General features: G+C 35.5%; 1 protein-coding gene and 1 long non-coding RNA gene across 2 annotated transcripts in view; one reads left to right on the forward strand and one right to left on the reverse strand.

Annotated features, from left to right (window-relative positions):
* The window catches only part of LOC308059211, a 126,502-nt gene that overhangs the window by 74,582 nt on the left and 31,225 nt on the right, over positions 1–20,695 (forward strand). The window lies entirely within an intron of this gene.
* Positions 1–20,695, reverse strand: part of DIAPH3 (diaphanous related formin 3) — a 254,448-nt gene that overhangs the window by 9,277 nt on the left and 224,476 nt on the right. The window lies entirely within an intron of this gene.

Here is a 20,695-nt window from a genome sequence, read left to right on the forward strand (position 1 = left end):
TATATTAATAGCTGGCTTTTTTTTGTTGTTGTTCCCTAACACCCCCACCCCCTGCCCAATCAAGTGACTGTTCTCAAAACCAACGTGAGTGGTCCCTCATAGATCTCAAACTTTTTAGAAACAGACATACTCAATATTCATGTAACCTTGAGCAAGGCTTGAAAATGGCTTCAACAAACTTGACATGACATTTAAAGTTTTTTGGTTATTCGCTGAAAGATGTTCCATCATCCCAATAGTAATGACTTTGGAGCACAGGCAGTCACTCATGACAGTGTGTTTTATGTGAGTGCTCAAAATTCCTACCGAAAACAGCTTGTACATTAAAAGGCAGCTGCTGAAGATATTTACTGCACTGTCATTCCCTGACCAGGGGCTCTCAGTGATGGATGAGGATTTTACACACTTTCTTGGACAACCTCAGCAAATTTTGTAAGTATGATCACCTTTTGGCAAGTGGAGGAAAATATATACCTTCTATTCTAAATGAAATAAACTATTCTTAATTAAAATTTGATAACAGGCAAATTTTGTAAGTATAATCACCTTTTGGCAAGTGGAGGAAAATATATACCTTCTATTCTAAATGAAATAAACTATTCTTAATTAAAATTTGATAACAGGCAAATTTTGCACTTAACTGAAAAATGTAATTTCTATTTTATACTATGAAAAATAATTTGACCCTGAAGATGCAGCAGCACACAATTCAGTTTTACTGAATCACAGGAGGCCAGAGACTGGTTATGAACACACCTTTATAATTACATACAATAAACATGTAATTAAAATATCCCTGATATGTAGACTCTTAAGTATCACATTTTAAATGTTTATATTTATTGATTCTGAACATATATTTGCAGGGTGAGAAAAGTATGCTACCTCTACCAATATACAAGATACTAGCTGCACTGTAGCCCTTTTTGTTTACATTCAGTCTAGGGGTAGCAAGAAAAATACCTGTTTTGAAAATCAGTACTTTTTTTTAAAGTAGAAGAAAACATATCATATAATCAGAGATTAAGTATAGGTGTTGGACTTTACAAAAGGCAAAAATAAATTAGACACTGACAGTAACCTCCTCAGATGTACCAACAACCACATTTTAACTACTTTGCAGTTCAGCAAAAACTCTGGCAGTTTTCAAGCCAAAAATACTCAAGCATGAGGATCAATTGGGTATGATGAACTAGACTGAATAACAGAGGTGGTAAACACTTATGAACTGAGGCCTCAAAGTAAACTTCAGCAATATTTTCCCCAGTTTCTCATAGTGGGCGAGGGGCAGAGTAAGGTCCCTTAGAGTGAGATTTAGAACAGCAAATCGCCTAAGCAGGGAACTGCTGCAAGTTTGCTATTGTGAAGCAGTAGATGTTGGGATCTCTCTAAACTTCTGTCCTGCTAAGAAACTTGGTAACTGATTTAGCCTTGCAGGAAAGCATGTCCTGTAACTTGCTGCCTACAAACTGAAATTGTTTGGGATAGTGACTGAGTAAAGTTGAGTACAGCTGTGTCTTCCCTGCCCCTCCTCCCCCTTACAACAGCAGCAATTGCGCTGGAGTTTGTGACTTTCTATGCATAGATTAGTGAGTGGAGCATTCAACCTGAAGAACCAGTGCCTTTCCCTTCACTCTGAGGGGTCCTGCAACAACAAGAAATGGGATTAGTAAAGTGCCTTAATCACTGGCCAGTTTATGTGAGTAGTCCTTGCATTATCTGAGTAACTCCTGTGAAGTGAAAATGCCACAATTCACTGCAAAAATCACAAAGTGCCATATTCTTAAGACATGACACTTTATGCTAGTGATTAGCTGCACTTCCTAAATAATGAGAACACTTTGGTCTCAACCATGCTACAAAAAGTACTGAGAAGCTAGTGTCAATTAGGAAAAAAGATCTGGATACACATTTTTTATCTCAGTCCAGTTTTATCACTGTAAATTTATTTCAGCTCCTTCAGGTAGCATGTTTACTGTGTATGCTCTTTCAGTCAAGGAGGAAGTTGTCCATGTAGCATTGCTATGCATAAGTGCATGTCCAGGTGTGTAGGTAAGCAGTTTCCTGCTGAGTAAACTGGCTGTTGTGAATCTCATTCAGAAACACTAAACTTTACTAGGAAAGCATATGTATTTATTTACAGTCCTAGATTTCATTTTGGTAAACACGTACCTGAAGAATTAACTGCTGTAATACATGAGGTTTATCTGCTGCTGGTGGTATTCTTCATACCAGAGTGAAAGATCACTTCCATTTAAGTCAAAGTTTAAAATTAGTTGGGCACTAGCAAGGTAAGAACTCTTACTAATTCCTCAGAATTATTAATGTCCATCCTGCCATTTTTTTATTGTAATCACTTGGGAATTAATTTTTCAACCCCAAATTCTTAAACACACTGTACTGCTTTACAAACTGATTCAAAACCTGCATGCGTTGGTGATTTGGTAACCCATCCATTCCGCTGTCATTACTTTGGACTGTTACCACACCTCCCTCAAACCCTATGCTATAGTGGTAAAACAAAAGAAGCGTGTTTTCAACCTGTAACTGGTGAGGGGGTTGGTTTACAAAAGCCAATGTACCTTGCATAAGAATTTAAAATTACAAGGCTGCAAGCTGCTACAGGTTAGCATACAACAGTAGGAGGGCTGGACTTCCTTAGTTCAGTTTGATAAAAGCTGTAATATACTAATTTACTTTCAAGAAAAGCCCCAAGTTGAGATTAACTGACAAAGCACAAGAATAAACAGTCATTAATACATCTCTATTAGAAATAAAAAATTTTGAACCATCAGAGTAATGAAGTTTTGGAATGCACATATATAGAAGTGACAGTAAAAAAACATAACTGGTTATAAGCAAGAATTTGATCTGTTTCTGAAGACAATATTTGAAATGTCTGCCACAGTAGCAAGGAGATGGCTTAGGGATGTTGGCCACCATCTTCTACCTATCTTCAAGAACAAGGGTACCCCCAGAAAATCCACAAACCATACAAATATTAACAGCCTTTTCTAAACTACTTTGAACCATTACATTATCAACATACATAAATTTGGTTTGCGCTTCTGGCAGCAAACTATATTTGAAACAAATTGCAGAATAAAATAAATATATTTACATACTTATACATATTAGTTCAAATATACAAAGAATTTAATAAAATCAGAGAGGTTAAAAGAAAACTAACTACTCAGGGAAAGGCACTTCTACATGAAGACTTGTTAAGAAGAAAGCTTACATTTCTGTTGATGTGCTATTTGTCCACCTGCTGTAGCAAGGTGTACCTTCCAGCAGCAGTAAGACAAAAAAATCAGATGTTAAGAATCACTGGATAATGACAGAACTTATTAATTTGCTGTACATATTGGAAGGAGTTGAGAAAGGTTTCTAATGTCTGCTCACTTTTAGTTATCAAAAATTGTCATTTACCTGTATTGTAAGAATCGCTATGCAGACGACAAAGCAAAAAATTTGAGTTCACATTTAAGTTATCTAAATGCTGGGCTAAGAAGACAGTTACCCATAACAGTTTTGACTTTACTGGTACTGAATTCTTCCAGGCACATGTTAGGCAGAGATCACACTGTATGCCACTAAAGTCTCAGTGTCTGTATTCCATGACATTTAAATATTATTTTTCCCCTTGTTCAATATCTAGCTCTTGTGGGTCCTTCAGATCTAATATTAAAATACAGTTTTTTTCAGATACGAATTTCCTGAACATTGTTGTTAATCAAAAACAGTTCAAAATCATATTCACATAACCTAGAGCTAAATAGCTACTATCCTCTAGATAAAAGTCTTTTAAAATTACTTTGATTAACAGCAATACTCAGGAAATTCAGTTGACAGAAAATTGTGCTTAATAGCTTTCCATAATTTAAATGGTGTCCTAGCGTAGGATATGCTTATAATCTATTACAGGCTACATACTTCATATTCAGAAAAAGGAAATGGTGCACTAGCATGTGAACCAAAAAGAGTCAGTAGTACAAGACCTACCTGCTGTGAACTTGTGGAAGCAAAATATGATCAGTTGGAGATTTTTAAATCCTGCATAATACTGTTATATATTACCTTTAATAGAGAACAGTAATGATTGCAAGAGACTCACCAAAGTAGAGATATGGATTTTTTTAAAATTACTAAGAAATATTTAAAATAATAAAGCACTTTGAAAAGCTTTATTTCATTGCAGAGTTCCTCAATAAAAGTCTTGATACTAAGGACTTATTTAATTTTTATGTAAATACTTGTACACCAATTGAAAAATAAAGCTGCAAATACAATAAGGAGAACTGCATTAGACAGCATTATATGCTTGTATTACAGTCATACATCTCAATGTGGGGCATGACAAAATCATAACATAAGAAAGAACAATTGCAGTTACAACCTCATTACATCTTTTGCTAAGTTAACAGGGAAAAATGCTCAAAACCCCAGTGGAGTATTTCTGATCTCTGGCTTGTGCTCCACAAGCTAAATCATATTCCTGAAACTATGTCTATGCCAAGATTTTCTAAAGTCCACACATACCAACCTTACCAGTGATGCAAATTATTTGTAGATTGTAAGTCATGACTTGGCCTGTGCTAGAAGATACTCTGAGGGCATGGAAAAAGTAACAGCCCTAGCTATGATCCTCATCACTGGCTCCCCAGTGGGGTGCCATAGTTTGTCTCTGGTACACGTCCCTGATGCATGGAACTGAAAGTCAGGGAAAAGCTTCACCACCATGTTGGTGCTGTACTCCCATGTCTTCTCAGCATAACAGCAGATGAAAAGAGCATGTATTTTTGACAGCAGTGCAATATGTGGAATCTGGATGCAGCTGTACAGCATTCCCACAAGCTGGAATGCTTACAGCAGTCCAGTCTCTGGAAGTCATGTCCATCTTCCACAAATTACACTGACCGCATCATCCTGCATGTCCCAATGCAACCTTACCAAGCATATTTAGCAATGGTCGTATACCATAGGCCTTGTGAGGGTATGAGTGTATACCCCCTTGCGCTCCACCTAAGTAAACAAAGTCCATGAAAAATTAGTCTGGAGATGTTCCTAAAGAGTCCTCTTGCTGATACCAAAGCATAGACCATCCCTCGTCCTTTGCTGAAGATAGGAGGAAACCAGCAAAACACTTTCTAGAGCTACTTTTTCTGTTGTAAACTGGGCAGTACTGGCTTATCTTTCAGATGGTTGACATTTACTGATTGTGAAAGGCTGAATATGACCACTGCTAGCTGACATTTTGAGGACCTCTGTTTTTAAGTTCAGGACAAGGTGGAGGTTCTGAATTCCCACTTCAGCTGCATCTAGAAAATCATTAATTCTTGGTTTCCTCTCAAGTATGAAATGAGGGTTTCGTTTCCTACACTGACCCTCAAATCCTATTAGAGTATAAGATACTGGACAGTTGTGAGCTCTGTGTTTTTTTCAGGCACCCGTCTTACCTAAACGTCATTTATACAGCCCAAAGTTGGCCTTCTGAAATCCATTCCCAGACCTTGGCATTGGTGTTAGAACGCAACAAGACCTAATTATCTTTCTTAAAAGTCTGCCTTACCACCCAGAAGCAGAATTTAGACATAATGTGAAAGATGGCTATAGCTAGAAGGTCCACGACTATTACATAACATTGCTTGTTAAAAAATGGGATAGCTCTTTGCTGGATACTATAATGGAAAATACTTTAAATACTTTTTATTGCCACTTTTCATGAGTTTCATATTTTTTCAACAATTTCTGTGACTGACAAGGGTAGGATTGGAGAACATCCCTGAAATGTTAAAAAGGAGTGCTGTGTGTTGTTATAACTTATTTCAGTCACACCCTGCAGCACCAGCCCTAACACCCTAAAGCAAAGCCTTTAAAAATTCTTTTAATCCCCTACCTACCTATATCTTCTCAAAGACTACTTTAAGTTCCTGTTGATCACTCAATTTAATCTTCTTCCTATCTTTTCCAAATGTATTTTGCATTTGCATTGAGTTGGGACTAATCTCTCTGTTTAAACTAATATATTCTCACCTCTAATCTGGCAATGACTTTTGTTACAAGAAATGCAACTTTAAGTTACTGGGATTTAAATGAAAGTCTTAAGTGCCTGTTAAGATGAAAAGAGAACAGAAGTGTGGATCAGACTACTGACAGAAATCACCTGAAGTTTTATCTAAGTGAGAGAAGAAACCTCTGAGGGTGTCTGATGGCCAGTTCAGACAGGAGTTTGGCATCCTCCCTATTTCCTCTGAATTACAGTGAATCTCCGTGTCTCCTCACACATCTTTCCCCAAATGAAGGCACATTTGGGAGTTTCTAGGAAACTGCAAAATGGAAACTTCCAAAATAGAAACCTACTTTGTGGCATGTGGTTAGAAACATTCCTAAAAAAATAAATTTGTAAGTTTCTTAATTTCTGTCATGATTTGACCCCCAGTTTATATACTCAGCGTGACCTCTATGGTATGGAATACCTCTTTGGCTAGTTTGGGTCACCTGTCCTGGGTGTGTCCCATGCCAATTTCTTGTGTCCCTCCAGCCCTCTCGCTGGCAGGGCCTGAGAAACTGAAAAGTCCTTGACTGAGTATAAACATGACCCAGCAACATCTAAACCCATCAGTGCGCTGTCAGCATTGATCTCACACCAAATCCAAACCACAGCACTGCACCTGCTACTAAGAAGAAAATTAACTCTATCCTGGCTGAAACCAGGACAATTTCAAAATGTATAAATTATTTGGCATAGCATTAGTATTAACAAATAATAATCTTCTTATTTATGTTAGGATGAAGAGGGTGAAAAGATAAATATTGATCTACATGTATACCAGTGGCAGTGGGTCTTCAGGCAGTGTCCAGAAGTGTAATACAGCCTAGATGTTTATGGGATTTCTCCCAAGGTACAAATAGGATAAACATAAACTTTTTTTCTAAGTCAGGAAATGATCAGGCAATTACAATAATGAAACTGGAAGTTAACATATTTAGACTATTTTAAATTTCAGAAATGTGATTACTTCTTTTTTCACTCTGTTCAGAAGTATATTGTAACTTGTCATTCCAAATCCTCTTTAGAGTTAACAGGGTCAAAATAGATGACTGTGTAAGTTAGTGATCTTTGATAGGATACATAGACGTCCATAGTCTAAAGCTATCCTCTGTTCAGCCCGCAATAATTTATGTAGATCCCACGCACTAAACTGCCACTGATGCCTTTGAGGACTAGACACATTTAGTCTCCAAACCTGTCTGCACAGAATCTACCTATAGATAAATACTGCTTTCAGGGTACACTCTGATGAAGAATTTCAGGAATATGCATAAAGATTGCTGCCATCAAAGGAAAGCCACTGGCAGCTGAAATGGGTAATGATAAGTAATATGCGATAAAAATAACCAAAATGGAAAAGAAACGCACAATTTGTGTCTTCGTTTACCAATTGCTGTGGAAAGAAAACACAGTAGAAATCCTCTTACTTATGGGAAATAACCCCCCCAACAAATCCAAACAATGAAGCAAGTCTTAAAGACTGACCTGATATTTAGGAGATTTCACTCACTGCAGTTCTAAATAACGTTGTTTCTGCTAAGTATTTGCTATTTAGCATAAACACTTAAAACCCCTAGTAACTATGTCTAGTAATTGCCTTAAGAGTTTAAAACTAAATTATTTCTTATCCACTATTCTTGATATTAAATGTTTACAAGCTATTCCCTAACTATTCTAATAACTGCTAGAAAACCATACAATTTATATTTCCTATTTTTAGCCCAAACTTCCATTCCCAGGTTTATATCAGCAGTCAGAGTATTGGTAGGTTGCATTGCCTGAAGGTTGAGCACAAATATCTTGTAATGTCAGATCAAACTGATGGGAAAAAATGTCTTTCTCTCATCAGCTATTGCGCTTCTCTCCTAAGGAATCAATCTGCTTCTAAGGGAAAGGGGAATCTACAGAGTACTGCAAATGTTTTTGGGAGCAGCATAAAGATGAAAGGCTAGGGCTGAAAGGGAAGTAGGTGGGTGTTAGTTTAAGCAGTCGAGTAGAAACATAATTTTATCACATTCCTGTAACAGGTACCAGACCAATGTCCTGGGGCAGTTCTTGCCCACACAGGTCACAGTCACAGTGGGCTGTCATTCATTATTATCCAAAAGGTTGTAAGAACAGCATACAGCTCTCAGGCTCCTCTCATTTTAAAACAAGTCTCTGGAGGGAGTAGGGTGACAGAGAGCGCTGGATGCTGTCATTGTTGTGACAGGTGAGAGTGAGATTTACTAACCTGGAAAAGTATTTATGAGAACTCCATATCCTAAGTAGATCAAAAAAAGATATACACAACATTGATGTCAGCTTAAAGATATCAGTGCTTCTTTATAGCATGGGTGCTTCTCAACAGGACAGCAGCAAACCTGGCTGTGAAGTTTAATCTGTGTAAACTAACATACAAGATTGCCTTCATGAATACACTAGAGATGGGATGAAGCTGAATCATCTTCATTCATGTAACTTTCATTATTCAAGCATTATTATTATGGTCCTTGCTTTCCTCTCACAAAGCTCTACAGAAAAACATCAGAAGGATGCTATCAAGGATGTTGAAACTGTGTAGCAGGAAATAGTACATTTTCAAGAAGATCCTCACACAAAACTAAATATTGGGAAATAAAGGCAGATGAAAAGTGATTCATCTTCTCGTTCTACAAGACTCCATATACATTCCTTTGACAATCCTTCTTTCTCTTCGTATGAAGCTCTAATTAATGCTATATGCTTTCACTAAATTATTTCCTCTCTTCAGGATGGACTGTAATTGGGCCTTCATGTGTGGAAAGAGATGGGATATTAAAAAAAATAAATAATTTCTACTCTGCACATGATCCAGCCATACATGTATATGACACCAACAACTGTACTTTGTAAGTGTCACAAATTGCTTTGAAAAGGGACCAGGATTTGAAGAGAGTCTAAAAGAGGAATTATTTTTTAAAGATGTTTTTTACTAAGTCTTCCAAATACCACTGAATTATCATATGAGACAAATTTGAGACACATTGTCATGGGTAATTAAATCCAGTCATTGTGAATTCAAAATGCTGCGTTTAACATCATTAATGGTATGCATTTTTCACATGATGAACATATTTATGGCTCTATAGTCCAACAGTTTGACTCTTAGCAGCCACTTTGGTATGTAAAAACCATCAGAAGCCAACTGTACCATTTCCAGTTTCCTCTTTTCCTAATCAATTGCATGCAATTACCGTTTAGCAGTAACCAGCTAACAGAAGTTAATCTTGCTATCTAAGAGAGGATTTTTTTAATTTCAAGAAATCTAAGTCACAAGACATCTTTGTGCTTACAGAAGAAACATTGCTCTCACAAAGGAACTTAGAAAGAAAATTTTACTCTTAGAAAAACTAAGAGACTGAAAAATGAAACCCTCTCACTAAGAAATCAAGGCAGAAGGCAGTAAGACCTCCTGAGCCACTGAGACAAGGGATTCTTATGCATAGACTTGTTTTTCCTTTGTCTGTTCTGACTTACGAAGCAGCCTTGCAAATGTGTTTAGCTCAAAAGGTGATATTAAAAATAAATTGTTAGAGATCATCATGGTATTTTAATTATGCAAAAGAAGCTGACCCAAATTCAATCAGAAACAACAGCCACCAACCAACCAGGAAAAATTTTCTCTATTTTTTTTTGACAGAGATGGTTAAGAAAACATTTATGGTAATGCCAGATCATCTGCTGATTACAGTCAGAGCTGCAGGATGCCAACATTAAATCACTGAACCATCTTGACAGCTTCTGGGTACTCAAGTTTCATTCTAACAATAATTTGCTGTGAAATTTAGCCAAATCTGAAAATTAGCCAGAAAATGTTTACAAAGAATATAGGTAAGAAAAACATATCTAAAATAGATGTTCAGCACTCTGCCATTTCAGAGCTGTATGTAAATTGGTATGTCTCTAAAAAAGACTAAGCACTTTAAGAATAGAATATAATTTTATCATCCATTTCCTATTGATTGTGACCTATCACTTTTTTTTTTGTTTAGTATTGTTAGTATGCTTGTTTGTTTAATATAAACACAGATTAGCCATTTGAAGAAGGCCTGCAACATTTAAAATCAGTTTTTATTTCCTGACACCTGAGGATTCTACATAGAACAATATACTTTATTTTAAAGCTTTAATTGATGCATCTATGTGCTGCAGAGGGTGATTACTTGAATAATAAGTATAAGAGACGTGTGATATGGTTGCTAAGCAAATGTGAGTAAGAGAAAAAGCCCCAAGAAACGATGTAACAATGAATCAATGTGTGATGACAGGATAATTATTCTGTGAACTGTCATGTTGAAGGACTCACAGAACATTGACCTGCACACGATCACACATCAGAAGTTTGCCTGAGGGGTAATTAAAATAATAATACACAAATCCAGTCAGTCACAAAGAGACAAATATATGCTTAACTTACTTCTTTACAGCATGCATGGTCAAATGCATTCTCATGTTAAATGTAAATGCTTGAACAGCACAAGAATTCAGAGAACAACAGATAAACTTCAGTCATCTTTGCTGTTATCTGGATTAGCAATAACGTTTTTCTTTCTTCAGTTACTCTGGGCATTCACTGAAATATTATTCATACTATGACACATTAAAGCATAAAACCTGTGAACTGACTTTCTGAAGGAAGCTGGAAAACGTAATCCCTTCAAAATATCTTTAAGGTTGTAGTGTAATACAATAAAAAAGAATTATTGTGGTGGGTTGACCCTGGCAAACAGCCAAACATTCATCCAGCCTCTTGCTCACTCCCCTTTTCCATGGGGTGAGGAGAAAATAGAAGGAAGGTAAGAAGACTTGTGGATAGAGATAAAGACAGTTTAATACAAATAGCAGAAGCTGTGCATGCTAGGAAAGCAAACTAAGGAGTTCATTCACTGTTTTCCATTGGCAGGCAGATGTCCAGCCACCTCCTGGAACGTAGGGCCTCAGTTACTTCAGAAGACAAATGCCATAACCACAAACGTTCCCCTTTCGTCTTCTTTTCCCTGACTTTTCATTGTTCAGCATGACATCATAAGGTACGGAGTATCAGTTTGGGTCAGCTGTGCCGGTTATGTCCCCTCCCAACCTCTTGCTCTGTGTGTTTTCGGGACAGAGGGAGAAAAAGCCTGGATGCTGTGCAAGCACTGCTCAGCAATAGCCAAAACACTGGTGTGGTATCACCACTGGTTTAGTCACTACTACAAAGCACAACAGTGTCCCAGCTGCCACGGAGAAAGCTAACTCCACCCCAGGCACACCCAGTAAAACTGTAGATGGTGACACAACTCAGCTGCCATTGTACACCTAAATTTGACGAAAGCTGTTCACATGACAGACTTAAGACTTTCAAGGCAGACTTCAACACAATTCCATGTTTTTTTCTTTACGCTTTTGTTCAGCTTTTTACTGTACCAATTCATATTAGCATATACCTCTCTACAAGCCTAGACCTTAGCTCCAAGCACATACTCTATGATCACATCCAAGCAATGTATTCTGCATTTCCTTCTCACATGTAAATGTGCAGTCACACTTGAACTGCCTTTAAACCAGCCGTCACCAAATCTTGCTCATGGCAGAAACATTCTTTGCGCTCTGTACTTTTCAACCTGCTTTTTGAGTGAGCTTTGCCAATTGTGTGGAATCACTGATTACAGATGACTATTCTGTGTAGACAAAAAAAACCGTAAAGCGATCTATTTCCAGAACCAGTTAGTCTGTGATGGAAACCACTTGATTGCTCAGAAGTATAAATTCAGAAATCTCCTCACTTGTTTTTCTTCCCCCTGTTATCCCCTATGTAAGTGAAGATACTGGAAGACAGCCAATTAGAAGATCTGTGGCTACCCTTCAAAAATTTAAGACCACTGAGAATACCTGAAAAGATTTTTTGGAATACAAGGTAAACATACACTTTAGATGTACACAAATTCATACAGACAAGGATGTCCATAGGTTACTCCCATGTCATATATAGGCATGATCATTGCACAATTCTAAAAGAAACATACTCTTTTTCTCCCACCATGTTCTAAAGGGATGCTAAAAACACCTTTTAGGAAACATAACACAATAATTCTTTCTAGAATGAATATGTTCTGTAAACACATTGCTAGCTGATCAATTAAGTTACTCACTCACACTAAATATGCTAGTTATATTCTCAAGTCTTTATAGCATCTTCATTAGTGCTCATTTCAAAAGAGTAATGCTCTACCCAAACAGCTTTAAATACTAAGAAGGAAAACAAATGCTATCGAAAAATCTCCCAATGTTCAGCAGCTCAGAGTGTTCTAAGCAGAATTTATTAAAATGCAAATCTCAAGCATGTTAGTATTCATTTCAAAGTAACATCCTATAGAAGAAATATAATTTTCATTTTTGGGGGTAATAAGATAATATCACTTACAAATCTAGATTCTCAACATTAACTAGCAATGTTAAGAATGACAATTCAGCAGACTCCAAAGACATTTGTAAAAATCTTGGAGCAAAACTAGTAGGCCAGCTATTTATACATTTTTACTCCACAAACATATAAACTGAGAAAAACAATAGGGGAGTGGGGAAGAGAGAATATACTCTAAGAATCCAGTTATTGCAATCAAGAATTTATTTGAAATCTTGCTTTTTCTAAGCTTACTAACCACACATCTTTTTCTGTAAGTTAAGCTTAAAATCAGGACAGTTTCAATAAGCTGAAGTATGTATAAATTTAATGCTTTTGTTATCTAAGAGTAAGTATACAGCTTAAACCAAAAGTTTGATTACAGTTGTGTAGGTACGTATCCCTTTACTTTAAATTAACAAACTTTTTTTTTTTTTTTTTTTTTTTTTTTTGGTGTGTGTGTGGTAATGAATATTCTAAAATATTCTCAGTTAAATTTCAAAACAGAAACCAGAAATCCAACTGGCCTTATTATAACTACAACTGTGAATAACGTATAATTTGAGGACTATGGGTACCTACGTATTGCAGCTACAGAAACAAAACCAGCTCTTTTCTTCAGTGTTGTATAAAATCATCTGAAACCGGAGCATGCTTAGTCTTGTGTGTCCTTGTGTCTGGCCAAAGGCTGTTGATCCTAATGTGAGATTCACTGGACTGAATGAGTTTGTGCTGGTTGCTTTAGGCTTGCTTCACAGTCAATGAGGAGAAACAAGCACTTCTAAACTGCACTTCATTTCACCCTAGTGTAGATACTTTAAACATGTAAAGAGAGCTTATGGTAACTAGCTGAGATGTGAATGCCTGCACTCCAGACATCTAAAGGTAACTTCTGTATCTGGAAGCTTCCAACTTTTGACTGCAGCAAAGTCTGAACACAAGGTGGACTTCCTAGACTTAACAGTGACAGCAGATTTGTAGAGATCATACATTCTCTATGAGCAAGGGGACTGGGTGCAGATTAGGTGACTTTAAGGCCTGATAGGACATTAAGGGTATCAGCCTTACAATTTATTTAACACAAACTATAAAATTTCACAAAGCTTCTTCTGGCTGCATAAAGAATTGAAATAAATTATATTCTGGCTGCTACAGAGAACAGTTTGGATATAAACAGGGGAATTCTGTTTTGTATATAACATACAGACAAGAACTGTAGATGTGAAAGTTGCCATTGTTAATTATGCTGCTCAGCCATTAATTAGCTATCACAACTTTTTCCTTTTAAAAAATCCTCCATGTTCACAAACTTTTTTCTTGAGCAGACCTAGATCTTATGGTTGCTTAGGCTCATATCTCTTACAGATTGGTGACAGCCATACTTCTGTGCAGCTTTGCAAGTTTCTGACCAGCTTGGAACATATTTAAATTCAGCCTATAAACCAAATTATTCCTACTTCTGTACTGGTATATGTAATCCTAACCCTCACATGAAAATCACCACAGCTTTATGCTGGAGTTGGCTTCGATTTAGTCCTGGTCATGCAAAACTCCAATAGTGTACATTCAAACTTAAGAATCTCACATCCACCAAGGACTAAGTGTTCAAGTTTAGTCTTTAGGGATGAAGATATAAATGTGATGCTTTGTATGGCAAGGCAGCTCTATGTTTTTTAGATATTACTGAGTCCTGTGTGTTTGATTTTTTGTTAAGATAGCTAGTTGAGTAGATGAAAGAATTAAAGGAAAACTGATTTGAGTCCCGTGAAAATATTTTATGAACTCTCTCAAAAAAAGTAATAATCCCATAACAGTGCTTATGTACAATATGCAGCAAGTTAAAAAAAAAGGATAGAAATAGTATGCAGTGATAAAAGCTGTAACAGCACCTGTTATTCAACGCTACTTTAATTCATATAGTCTCATTGCCATTCAAAATAAGCAGTAAACAAAGTATTTTCACTGGATCTTAATAATCATATTTTATGCATATATGAAAGATTATTGGTCTCTTACTTGTAAACATACTAAATATGAAGCTAAATTTGAATTATTCCATAAAACATAAAGCTAAAGAATTAGTAAAGAAAAGCATTAAGTTTTCAACATGGGAAATGCAAGAATAATAATAAAAAAACTAACACAGAAAGGTATTTTTGGTGTGAAACAAACACATGCAATTACCTAGGACTCAATCTTTTGAAAAGACTGTTCTGATTAGTCTTTTCATTATATTTACTAGACTTTAACATCTTTCATTCAGAAACAAATCCAAATGATCTATGCCCTTCAGAATTAAAAATAGAATGCCATTTCTCTCATCAGATTATGCCCAGCTCCATATTCTTTCATGCATGTAGAAATGATGGTGATACACAAAGATCCAGCTGAAATGTATTTAAAACTTAGGAGACACTTTTTTTTTTTTTTTTATAGGCAAGTACATAAAGTATTTGTAGGTGGCTGAGGTTGTTTTGTACTGTACTAACTACACAAACTACATATTTTTTGAGTGTAACACAAAGTGTGGGATGTTGTCTACAGATCCTATGCACCCACCAGTACTGTATTTCACTAAAATAAAATTGTCGTAGACTACGGTAGCCCTGGTGCAGAATCATTATGCCTGACTCTGCAGGACAATAATGACGCAGAGATTGCACTGTCAAGGGACAAGTCAAGGGAAAAAGACAACCTTCAATGCACAATTAAAAGCACATACTTTAGATATCTATTGCCTTCTTTCGATTAGAGAGAGTCTAGCTTAGATTAGTTTTATTTATAGTGAGGGCAAGCAAATCAGGTGCCATGTAATTAATCAGAATATATATACATCAGACTGTGAACTATGCCTGAGAACTGCCAGCTTTGAATGGCATTGATATTCTTTAAAAAATGTTTTTTTTCAAACAGAAGTGGTGTAAGTTGGATAGAGAAGTGGGCTGAAGTAGCTAAAAGGAGTATCTGACAGACAGACACCATGGAGAGTAGCATTGTGGATGATAGCTGATTGGCTGCAGAGGATGTGCTGACACAACTTCCCTGCCACAAACACTGGTAAATCTTGGAGTGGGAAGACTGGACTGGACTGCCATGGGAAGACATTTCTCCTATTTAGAGAACAGTAATTCTTGACTGCTTTAAGGGCAATGTGAATGTCATTAGGAGACTGTACTTCTTGTGTTAGTTCAGTAAGAACAGACCAGTTTCAACTGCCATTCTTTTTTGTGAAGATTTCATTCTAAATCAGGCCATAATGAGAGGATGGCTTGCCTATTAACCCTGGAGCCTTCACCAAGTTCTAGTTTCAACCAACTGTTTTCATTTGTAGTTTCACTTGGTTTTAAATGGTGTTTAAGGCTTCTTTAAAATTACAGATTAGTAAGATACGTAATGATAATAAAATTGCTGTGAGATACAGTTAATTACATATATTTATATAAACCAATGACTACATATGAATCTGCATTAAATGATAAAGCAACTTGAAAATACTTTGTGCAGACTTACTTGACTTGGAGATATTTAACCCACTAAATAGGAGCATTTAACACTAAGAAGTAACATTACAATAGACTGCTGGGTCCAGTTTCAGAAAGCACACAATCACATGCATTTTCTAGGTTTGAAAAAACATTGTAGATAAAATAGAAATGAAGAAATGACATGACTATAAAAAAAATCTGTTTGATATTGTATATTTTTTCACTGCTGTTTCATATTGCTTCTCTAAGTCTAACTAAACGTCCTTTATTATTATCAAAGCATGAGATTTTTAGTTTTTTTTGGTTTTTTTTTTGCTTGAAATAATCTAAATCTAGATATAGCATCAGTTAAGTATCTTACCCTCAAAAATACATTAATTATATCTTCTTGCAATATTTACATATATATATATATACACACACACATATATATATATAAAAGCTATTACAGGGTAAAGCAGAATGTTCATTAATGTGAAATCACCATTCCTGTAACTGTTTTTGTTTAAATGTAAATATTTGAGGTTAGAAGCTACAATTTTACATAGGTTATCAAAGACAATATATGAAACCTGTGGAGAAAATCATTAGCTTTCTAAGACAAACTCTAAAGTCTTTATTAAAAAAAGTCTTAATGTAAAATGTTTCATTGAATAATTACCATATTTTAAAAAATAACAATGAAATACAACAGCTGATTGAAGATAAATATTGTCATGTTTAATCTTCACAATATAAAGGAAATCATACCTTTATCCTACTTTACTACTACTTTACTGATAGGTTTTACTCCCATGAATAAGAAACATTACATTTATCCACATTTGAAAACTTGTTCTTCAGTGTTTAATACCCTGTTTGATAATTTGGAAATCAAATATACAGCATTGTTCTTTTTACTACAGAGAAACAGTTGTTTATAGTAGGTGTACAGTATATAGTTTTATATAAATATCTTACTGTTGCAAGTAAGACTGTGGTAGCTGTATCACAATTCACTGGTGGCCAGAGTTTTCTAACAAAAGCAATTCAGTAGTAGGAGAAATTGTCCTTATTTAAGACTACAAGGAATACTCTAATAGACAGAAGCAATTAAAAAGATATGCACTAGTACACCTTTTAGAAACAGGCACTGGGAAATGTCTAGTGTCCAGTGTTAAAGACATTAGACATCTTCTTGTGGAAAATAACCCTCTGGAGAAATGAAAAAAATGCAAAACACACCCTACTCTGGATGATACTGTATATGAGGAATCTTCAGTTCTTTGAAGATCAACTTTCCTCACTGACCATAAATCAGTTTATTGTGATTATCACTGTGCAACCTGATGACTTCCTATTCAGAAAAAAACGCAGTATTCTTTTCATTCTTCCTCCATTTATTGCTTTTAATCAGTAGTGGGAAAAGATAATTTTCCAAAGTAAACAAAACCATGCATAACTGCTTGCTTTCTTTTCCCCAAAACAACAGTAATGTTGTTTAAATAACTGTTCATTTAAAAATACCTGATTTTTTTATATATATATGTTTCAGCCAATTTCAGTTAAAAGAAATACAAGACACTTATTAATGGTGCATTACTATAGTATAGAATTAGGGGCAGTTTAAAAATGTGTCGCTTGATGCAGTTACTGTTTGAAAACAGGAGGAATAATTTCTTGTAGAGTTACAGGTTTCCTTATGTCACAGCTATTCTTCCTTTACAAAAGCTGTTACTTTGATGGGGAGGACAAATGCCTGCCATATATTACTATGCAGTCCATTACAATGGGTTCATTCATATTTATAATACAATCTGTGATGTTGATGTAATCACTTTAGACTTCACTGTTATTTCAAACAAATCCATAACTGAGAAAAAGGCGGGCTGTTGACAGGAGTTAATGTGGGTTTTACTCTGTTTACAATTGCTTTCTAATCTACTAAATGGCTGTGAAAATTGATGCACTGTTAGAAGTGCTTTTATACACTACTACAGATAAAGGGCTGTTATACTGCAGTAATCTCTGTAATGCTAAATTGAATTTTCTACGGTGTTTTTTTTGTTTTTCTAATATGAATGTGACAAGGAAGGCTACTCAATTTATGGTAAGCTTAATTCCATCAATGCAAAGCATTTTTTCCAACTTTATTACTTGAGATGCTTATTATTACTAGGGGGGGAGAAAGTTATGAGATAAAACTTGTAAATACCACAATATGTACTTTAGGGAACATCTCTTGTGGCCAAAGCATGGGCCAGAACCACTCAATTTTGCGATCAAATTTCTGATCTGTTGAAGCTATACAAGTGAATCCTCAACAGGTAAAACACAGTAGTACAATTTGCAGAACTGCTCATCTTGCTGTGATGGTAAACAGATTCTGCTTAATCATCACAGAATAAAATTTAGGATTAGAGGGTTTGCCAATAAATAACTTTCCAGTGAGATTTTGGAGAGACATGTGAAGATAGTGTCTTAGTTACACGACCAATGAAATCACAATCAAGTTCAAAGAATACATACTTTAGTTTACCACCTTAAAAAGGAAGTAAATTGGAACAAAATAAATAAACGTTTTAAGCTTCAGGTTCCCCCAATAAAAAGGGTACAAAGAAATATCAAGGCTGCTGCTGATACGAAACAGAAGTACAGAAGACTTTGGTAGTGTAGAAGAGGTGCCCTAAAAAAATTCCTGACACGCTTCTCTGAAATGTCTGGTGTCTCATTAAAACCTGAACCTGAGGAATGCAAGACAAAATGTCTCTCTATGTTAATCAAGAAGCTGCTGATTTTCTATGTGAATATGAAAATATTACTAAAAATTAATGAACAGAACTTTTTACATACTTTCCGATGGAAAGAAATCCTTTACATTTGAGACATTTGCATGTCTAGTAACTTTAAAATTTGCTTATGTGTTTTAATTCTACAGGATTTAGTAATTAAGAGGCATAGTTGTCTTAGGTAATAGAATAATTTATGTTGTAGGAGACCTCTCTCAAGGTCATCTGGTTCAAACTCAGCTTCAAAGTGAGATATAGTTGTTAAGTTGGATCATAAAATTTTTCGAAAAATATGCTGTTAGATATAAAGAGTCAAACTTCAAAATTCAGCCTTGGTGGCATTTAATCACATCAGCTGAATTCAGCAGTCAAACAACACAAAAAATGTTCGTGCAGGACAGTATGATTAGTCTGTATAGAGTAGTAAGTAAAATTCACTTTAAACAGTCTACCAACTAAGGGACACAAATGTGTCGTACCCAGGCTTCATGAACAATAAAGCTCACAGAGCATTTTATTTCTCTTGTGTTTTTTTTTTCCTATATGACTTGTTTCTTTTCTTGAATGCTCACTTTTTCTCCTCTCCATTTTCAAAAGAAGAAAAGGCTTAAGAGCTAATTTCTGTAAATCATACTGACTCAGATGAAGAAGAACTGTTAAAGTTAAGTGCTACTGAATAAGTCTTATGGTTTCTGCAACACAAAGAATAAATGAAAGCCTGGCATGTAAAGAAGATTTTAAAAGATGACAGAATCATAAGAAGGTACTTCTGGAGTTGCTTTAAAACATAATGGGAATGGTCATCACCTATTAGCTATCACTGATTATTTAAAAGTACTGTGTTGATTGCAATTGAAAATAAAATTTATTTCCCTATGACATTAAATAAAATATTACAGAAAAGTGTTCTACAGAAAAGAGATTATTTTCCTCAAGCAGGGTTAAGAAAAAGGAAAATCTGCTAAACACATGTCATTCTCCATTATTATTTTCTTGTATTAGATCAGCTAATACAATCTCTTAGGAACAAAAATGTTTCTTCAGGTAATTAGTTGGCATCTTCTAAATGCTGTTAAGTATCATTTCATCCCAACTTGTAGTTGTTTCTGAAACGCAACCAGGGAAGCCATCTAGTTTAGCAGCCCTGCTTACTTTAAATACTGTCATTCTTCACAGCGATTCCAGAGAAACTTTACGTTCAAGTCTACCATTTCAATAGAGGTTTTGCTCTGCCACACTGCATTACACAGTGTTGCCTTCAAATTTTTGAACATCTAAAACATTTCTTTAAAACTATATTAGAACAAAAAAGAACTAATTTTTAAAGGTAATTTTATAATTTGTGAAAATTGCAGAAAATCATATTATTTGGGACAATAAGTCAGATTAAACTTAGCCTTCCTTAGCCTAGAGAGAGTGGAATCTCCTTCATTTAGTCACTAAGTTGAGAAAGTTGGTGTAGGAAGTGTCCCCTTTGGTGTATTATATTTACCAGGTAGCACTTCAAAACATAGCTGAATGAGCTATTCCTACATTTGACTGAAAGACTACATGATGTGCAACTCAGCCCAAGCTAATGCGCATACTGCATCCTTCAGGTATTCCAAGAATTGTGGGGTTTTTTTCTCACTACAATAAACACTGAAATCAGATTTCTCACTTAGAATTGGTCTGCTAATAAAAACATTTGAAAGAACTCAACAGTTACAGACACGCAAAGATCTAACCTAGTAGATCACAGGTTTTCAATAAGGACAGTGACCATGAAAGCCCCCATTACAAACATACGCTAACAATTTGGAAGGCTGACTTATGGCAGAAAGGCAGAAATTAAATAATAAGAACATCTTGTATAGCCTAAGGGAAAAGAGATGATGGAGAATGAACAACTACATGACTGTAAAGACGACAGGCATTTTGGATAGCAGGCATAACGTAAGTGGTAACAAATGAAGTTATTACTAGTATGAAAAACTATATAGCA

The sequence above is a fragment of the Falco punctatus genome, assembly GCF_963210335.1.
Source record: "Falco punctatus genome assembly, chromosome: 2".
Lineage (NCBI taxonomy): Eukaryota > Metazoa > Chordata > Aves > Falconiformes > Falconidae > Falco > Falco punctatus.